Source organism: Cebus imitator, unplaced genomic scaffold (genome assembly GCF_001604975.1).
Source record: "Cebus imitator isolate Cc_AM_T3 unplaced genomic scaffold, Cebus_imitator-1.0 Scaffold761, whole genome shotgun sequence".
Lineage (NCBI taxonomy): Eukaryota > Metazoa > Chordata > Mammalia > Primates > Cebidae > Cebus > Cebus imitator.
In genome coordinates this window covers 270908-277965 of record NW_016108076.1, presented here as the reverse complement: position 1 = coordinate 277965, position 7058 = coordinate 270908, and the positions used below count along the sequence as shown (strand labels likewise).

At 35.7% G+C, this 7058-nt stretch overlaps 1 long non-coding RNA gene across 1 annotated transcript in view; it reads left to right on the top strand.

Annotated features, from left to right (window-relative positions):
- LOC119469667 overlaps window positions 1–6684 on the top strand; it is a 15393-nt gene extending 8709 nt beyond the window's left edge. The window contains exon 3 of the long non-coding RNA XR_005198503.1: window positions 6595–6684. This is a non-coding gene — a long non-coding RNA (uncharacterized LOC119469667). The remainder of the gene's footprint in view (window positions 1–6594) is intronic.
- The last annotated feature ends 374 nt before the right edge of the window (window positions 6685–7058 follow it).

Below are 7058 nucleotides of genomic sequence, written 5' to 3'. Positions count from 1 at the left end.
TTTTTTTTTTTTTTTTTATGCTACTAGGATGATAGAGGGCAGTCTATAGCCCGAGATCCACCACTAGGTAAGAAACTGGTTTGGGATTCTGTCTTGTAAATTCCTTTTAAACGACTAAAGATAGCATTTAACAATCAGCTGATGTTAATATCTGCTTACCCTTAGAGCACACATAAATCATATAATTTGTGTGATCATTGCTAATTTTGCTTAACTGTTTGTTAATTGTTTCCGTCTTGGTCAAATCCCAAGGGGAACCATAAATTATAAGAAACAAGGCCTCTGAAATGGGAGATAAATGGCTAAAAGAAAAGAAAAGAAAAGAAAGTGCATTACTCCACTTTCACACTGCTGATAAAGACATAGCTGAGACTGGATAGGAAAAGAGGTTTAATTGGACTTAACAGTTCCTCATGACTGGAGAGTCCTCAGAATCATGGTGAGAGGTAAAAGGCACTTCTTACATGGAAGTGGCAAGAGAAAATGAGAAAGATGCAAAAGCAGAAACCCCCATCAAATCTGATGAAACCATCAAATCTCATAAGGCTTATTCAATAACATGAACAATATGGGGAAAATAGCTCCCATGATTCAAATTATCTCCCACCAGTTCCCTCCCACAACACATAGGAATTAAGGGAATGCAACTCAAAATGATATTTGGGTGGGGGCACAGAGCCAAACCATATTATTCTGCCCCTGGCCCATCCAAATCTCATGTCCTTTACATTTCAAAAACCAATCATGCCTTTCCTACAGTCCCCCAGAGTATTAACTCATTTCAGCATTAACCCAATAATCCACAATCCTAGGTTTCATGGGAGACAAGGCCCTTCTGTCTTCGAACCTGTAAAATGAAAAGTAAGCTAGCTAATTCCTAGATACAATGGGGGTACAGATATTGGGTAAATACAGCCATGCCAATAGGAGAAATTGGCCAAAACAAAGGCATCACAGGGCCTATGCAAGTGTGAAATCCAATGGGGCAGTTTCTGCCAAATTCTATAAGGTGTCAAAATTTTGCATAGGGGTTACAAAACTGCAAATCCAGCTTAAATCAGAATGATATTTGCTAGGGTAATTTTTAATAAATAAGACATTGATATGGGTTTAATGAAAAATAGCTGCATCTTGAATTTAGTAAGATTACCATAACTTCTTATACTGTGGCTTTAGGCAATCTGGTTCACAGACAGTTAGAAGACTGTTATTGCCTTTGTTTCAAAGATAAACTATAAGTTCCTCCCAAAGTTAGTTTGGCCTACGCTTGGGAATGAACAAGAACAGCTTGGAGGTTAAAAGCAAAATGGAGTCAGGTCAAATCTTTTTACTGTCTCAGTTATAATTTTTCAACGGTGGTTTCATAACTTTAAAACATGACTATCACAGTTTTCATAAATAATCTAGGTAAACAAAATAAAATAATTAGGCAAATGTAATTGGATAAATACTTGTAGACAAATGGTTCATTATTTAGAATATAAAGTTATATTAAATTAAATAACAGACATTTCATTATTTTGATATTTGCCAGTAAATATTTGCCAGAAAAACATTATTGCTAAAAAAAAAGGTGAACAAGTTTTGTCTAATTCAAAGCTTATTTAAGAGTTAGGTATAAAGCAAGGTAAAAATGAACCAGGAATAAACAAGATGTAAAGAAAGTTATAAAAATAAAGAGGTATTTTTTTGAGGTAAAAAAACTTAAACCAAAATAATTTTATATAAGAAAGAATCTTTGTGGTAAATTTAGTCCAAAAATCATACAACTGGTTGTTTTAAAAGGGGGGATATTCAGGACAAACTAGAAAGTCTGAGCATATCACAAACAGTAAGTGTAAGTCACAATAAGAGAATTCATGCATTTAAAAAAACCCAAAAACTTTAATATAATTAAGTTGTCATATAATTATTAAGTTTTGGTTTGCATAGGAAAACAAAATAGATTTTTTTAAAATTATGGTTATTACATCCATGTATCTTCCTGTATGTGTTTTTAAAGTCTTTGTAACATTGAGTTACAGGGCTTTAACTCCTTGATCTAAAAAGGACACCAAGTCCTGCTAAATCTTAGACACTGACAGCAATTAAAGCTTCATCTTCAGGCCCTATAGAAGATGCTAATCAAAATAAACTGCATTCCTGAGAGGCAGGGTAAACAAAGTAAAGCTATTCAATTCTTCAAGGCCTAGGGACTATTGTGGAAAAGGTGGGTATGTAAGATTGTAAGAGCTGATTTTGAAAGATAAAATAATTTCAGTTTTTCTGTAAGTTAATAATTAGTTTCGAAGGCACACTGAAGCAAAACTAATATATGGACCCCTACATCAGATTAACAAGGTCTTCTTGAAGCATTAGCCAATTCCTTAATAAAGGTTATAAGGGTTATAAAAGGTTTATGGAAGTGATAGTTCATAGCCAAGATTAAATTTTATACATGGCTTACATAATTTTGAAAAACAAATGTAATTCGCTTCATACTGTTTATATTACAGCTTCTTGTTCAGAAAATTAAGTAACCTCTCTCAAAGAATGAAGGTTTTTGCTTTTTAAAATCCCTGAATTATCACTTTTAGTTAAATAAATGTCTTTATAATAACCTTTAATTCTACTTTGTAATATGAAATGTTTTAAACTTTTTATATTGGGCAAATTTCCCAAAATCAAATTATAAATTATGTTTTTTTCTAACTTAATTCATCCTTTAAGACATTAGCTTCCTTCAAGTTCAAAAATGACATAATTTGGCCTATTTGGTATAAAAATTTTACAGAAAGCATTTGTGAAATATGAAATGGTATTTGGTTTTCTTTGGGCTGTGTTTGTATAAATATATTATTGGTATGTATTCCAAAATTATAGGAAACTCCTGTAATTCTGATATAACTTAGTGTAAATTATCAGTAATAATCACAGTTGCTATGTTAAAATTATTATGTGCTACAGACGCAACAAATTTCCATGTCAATTGTGTCTTTTAACTATGGCTGCCTTAAAATTTTGTTTTTCACCCATGGACAATTGTCTTGTTTTGTTTCTCTTTAGAAGTTGGTTTTAAAATCAGCTATAAAAACTCTAACAGGCACTCTTAAACGCAGGTTTCTAATAACTGGAGACTGTGACGTCAGAATAGAGAAAATACTTTTAGGACTCATGGAGAGCTAAAATGTACATGACTATCAAGTTGAATAGGAATTAACTGCATGGACTGAACCAATCTTTTTTGACTTCTGGCTTAAAATGTTTGTTGAGCCTTTGTTTTGTTTTTCAGAGTGTTAAAACTATTTGAGCGATTGACAGCTTTTAATAATTTAGTATACTCCTATGAACAGAGTTTGGAGCATATTTGTTTCTCTCTACCTCATTTCTCCAGAAATTGAAAACTATTTGCAAGTATTCTTAACTTATAGCAATAAGTTATTTGCATAAGTGCAATAAGAATCTGTTTTCATCTGTAAGGAAACAATTGTAGAAGTAGGTTATTTTAACAAGGCTTTGTCAGGAATGATGTGCTTTCATTTAAGGAACTGAACTTGGCTTATGAATCCAATAAAGCCCTTTGGAAAAACTGGCCTCATATTTTGTGTACATAGTCTCTGTACAGGGTTTCTTACCTGTGGCAAGTAAAGAATGTTACTTTCTGACAGGCACAGAAGCCCCAGGTTTATCTTGGAACCTCAAGAGGAGAGAAAATTCACTTAACACATGGGTATTTGATGGCACAAATACATGGATGGGCTTGGCTTTGAAAAGTCTTATTTGGGATCCTCCTATGGAACAAAGTTCCATCAAAGCCAACTTAAAAGCCTATGGAAAAAAATTATTATTGCTGCACTGTATACAAATAATTAGGCCAACTGTAATAAGCAAACCAATCCTACCATGATTTGTCTTTAGTAAAACTGGAATCTGGAGAGAGAGAAAAAATATGTTTTATAATGATTGTATACCTGTTGTAAGATTCTAATCTTGCCTAATTTTTTTCTTTCAATTTTTATTATTTTCTACAATTTGGACCAAATTCTAATTTTTCTTGGCTACAAGTCTTCAAAAGAGTGTTTTCAATTTTTTTCTTTTTCTTTTTCATTTTTCTTAATTTTGAGTCACTGAATACTAAGCTGTGCTTTCTTAAAACCCTAGGAACTGAAGTTTAACAACTTAAGCTTCAGAAGAAAGTAACAGTAAACTATTTACCTACATAAGTCACTTTCTTACCTGACTACTAATGTATGGACTTTAGAGTAATGTGACATGTACCAATTTTCCCAGGATAGTTCTTTTGTTTGTTATTTTCTTCCTTCCTCCCCACTATTTTCTCTCCATAGGACATGAGACTTTACAACATGCTAAACATTAGCTTTTAGGACCTATCCACCTAGAAATAAACTGTCCTAGCTGTAAAAGATCAGATGAAACCTGAGACCAGAGGTTCATTTTCTTATAAAATGCTTTCTCCAAAACATTTTTAAAGAAAAGAGAGGAAATGTGAAAGGAAAAAACCTTGGGCCCTTTCAAGCTGGGAACCACTCAGGACAAATCTGCCTCCCATTCTATTCAAAGTTATCCCTCTGCTTGCAGAGATAGATGCATATTCTGATTGCCTCTTTTGGAAAGACTTCACAGAAACTCAAAAGAATGCAACCATCTGTCTTTCACTTACCTGTGGTCCTGGATGTCCCCAGTGAGGGAGCCTTGCTTTGAATTGTCTTCATCTTTCTGGATTGAACTAATGTGCTTCTTACATATATTGATTTATGTCTCATGTCTCCCTAACATGTATAAAACCAAGCTGTGCCCCTACCACCTTGGGCACACGTCATCAGGACTTCCTGAGGCTGTGTCATGGGCATGTCCTCAACCTTGGCAAAATAAACTTTCTAAATTAACTGAGACCTGTCTGAATTTTTCTGGGTTTACAAGTGATTCAGGACTGTCTTTCCTACCCTCTTTAATGTCTCTTTTAGCAATATGAAATTAAAATCAGGTATTGTGATTGCTAATATGATGTTTGGTACTTATAAAGGTACTTTTTTGTGTGTAGATAGTTGATAAAATTTGGTATTCCTGAGAAAGGAACAATCAATGGATCATTTTATTTTACCATCTTGTTTAACTTTCTTCTTTTTTTAAAAAACTATATTTTTAGAGCGTTTTTCTTGGCAGGTTGTCCTTGAGATTACAGTGTGCATTTTAACCTAAAACAATCTACCTCAGATTAAGACTAAATTAATTACACTAGTATATTAAAATTTTGCTCAAATAAAGCTTCTTTTCACTTTCCTCCTTTGTGCTATGATCAGCACACAAGTTAAATGCTTATATTTCATAAGCCTATTTTATAATTATTGTTTTATGCAGTTATCTTGAACAATGGTCTCAGATGAACATGAAGTTCTTTTTAAGAACTGGAGTAAGGTAATACATGCTATACTTTAGCAAAGAGACTGGTGGCATTTTGCCATTGCCTTAGAGATTTGTGGAACTTTGAACTTGAGAGTGATGATGTAGGGTATCTGGCAGAAGAAATTTCTAAGAAGCAAAGCATTCAAGACATGACTTGATTTATTCTGAAAGCATTCAGTTTTATTTGCTAACAAAGAGATGGTTTGAAATTGCAGCTTATGTTTAAAAGGGAAGGAGAGCATAAAAGTTTGGAAAATTTGCAGTCTGATGATGCAATAGAAAAGAAAACCCAATTTTCTGGGGAGGAATTTTAACTGGTGGCAGATATTTGTGAATTGCCAAAACAATGGGGAAAATGTCTCCAGGGCATGTCAAGGACCTTCACTGCAGCTCCTCTCATCACAGACGCAGAAGACTAGGACAGAAAAATGTTTTCCTGTGTCAGGGTCCTTCTCTGCTCCTTTGTGCAGCCTCAGGACTTAGCACCCTATGTCCCAGCCATGGTTAAGCAGGGCCAACACACAGCTCAGGCTATTGCTTCAGAGAATGCAAGCCCCAAGCCTTGGTGGCTTCCATAAGGTGTTGGGCCTATGGTTGCACAGAAGTCAAGAATTGAGGTTGGGGAACCTTTGGCTAGATTTCAGAGGATACATGGAAATGCCTGGATGTCCAGGCAGAAGTTTGTTGCAGGAACAGAGCCTTCATGGAAAACCTCTTCTAGGACAGTGTGATAAAGAAATTTGAGATAGGAGCCCACACAGGGTTTCCATTGGAGCAGTGTCTAGGGGAGCTGTGAGAAGACAGCCACCATCCTTCAGACCCCAGAATGGTAGACCTATTGACAGCTTACAATGTGTGCCTGGAAAATCCAAAGAAACTCAATGCCAGCCTGTGAAAGCAGCTGGGAGGGCTGTATCCTGCAAAGCCACAAGGGTGAAGCTGCCCCAAACCATGGACTTCTACCTCTTGCATCAGCATGCCCTGGATGTAAAACATGGAGTCAAAGGACATTACTTTGGAGCTTTAAGATTTCATGACTGCCCCACTGGATTTTGGACTTGCATGAGGCCTATAGCCTCTCTGTTTTGGGCAATTTCTCCCATTTGGAATAGGAACATTTAACCAATATTGTGCCCTCATTGTATTTAGGAAGTAACTAGCTTGCTTTTGATTCTACAGGCTCACAGACAGAAGGGACTTGCTTTGTCTCAGATAAAACTTTGCACTTGGACTTTTGGGTCAATGCTGGAGTGAGTTAAGACTTTAGAGGACTGCTGGGAAGGCATGGTTGGCTTTGAAATGTAAGAAGGGCATGAGATTTGGGAGGGGCCAGAGGTGGATTAATATATCTTGGCTCTGTGTCCTCACCCAAATCTCATCTCAAACTGTAATCCCTATACGTTGAGGCGTAGACCTGGTGGGAGCTGATTGAATCATGGGGGTGGTTTCTCCCATGCTGTTCTCATGATAATGAGTGAATTCTCACAAGATCTGATGATTTTATAAGGACCTTTTCCTGCTCACTCTCTCCTTTCACTTTGTGAAGAAAGTCCTTGCTTCCCATTTGCTTTACGCCATGATTATTTGTTCCTGAGGCCTCCCCAGCCATGCAAGACTATGAGCCAATTAAAACTCTTTCCATTATAAATTACCCA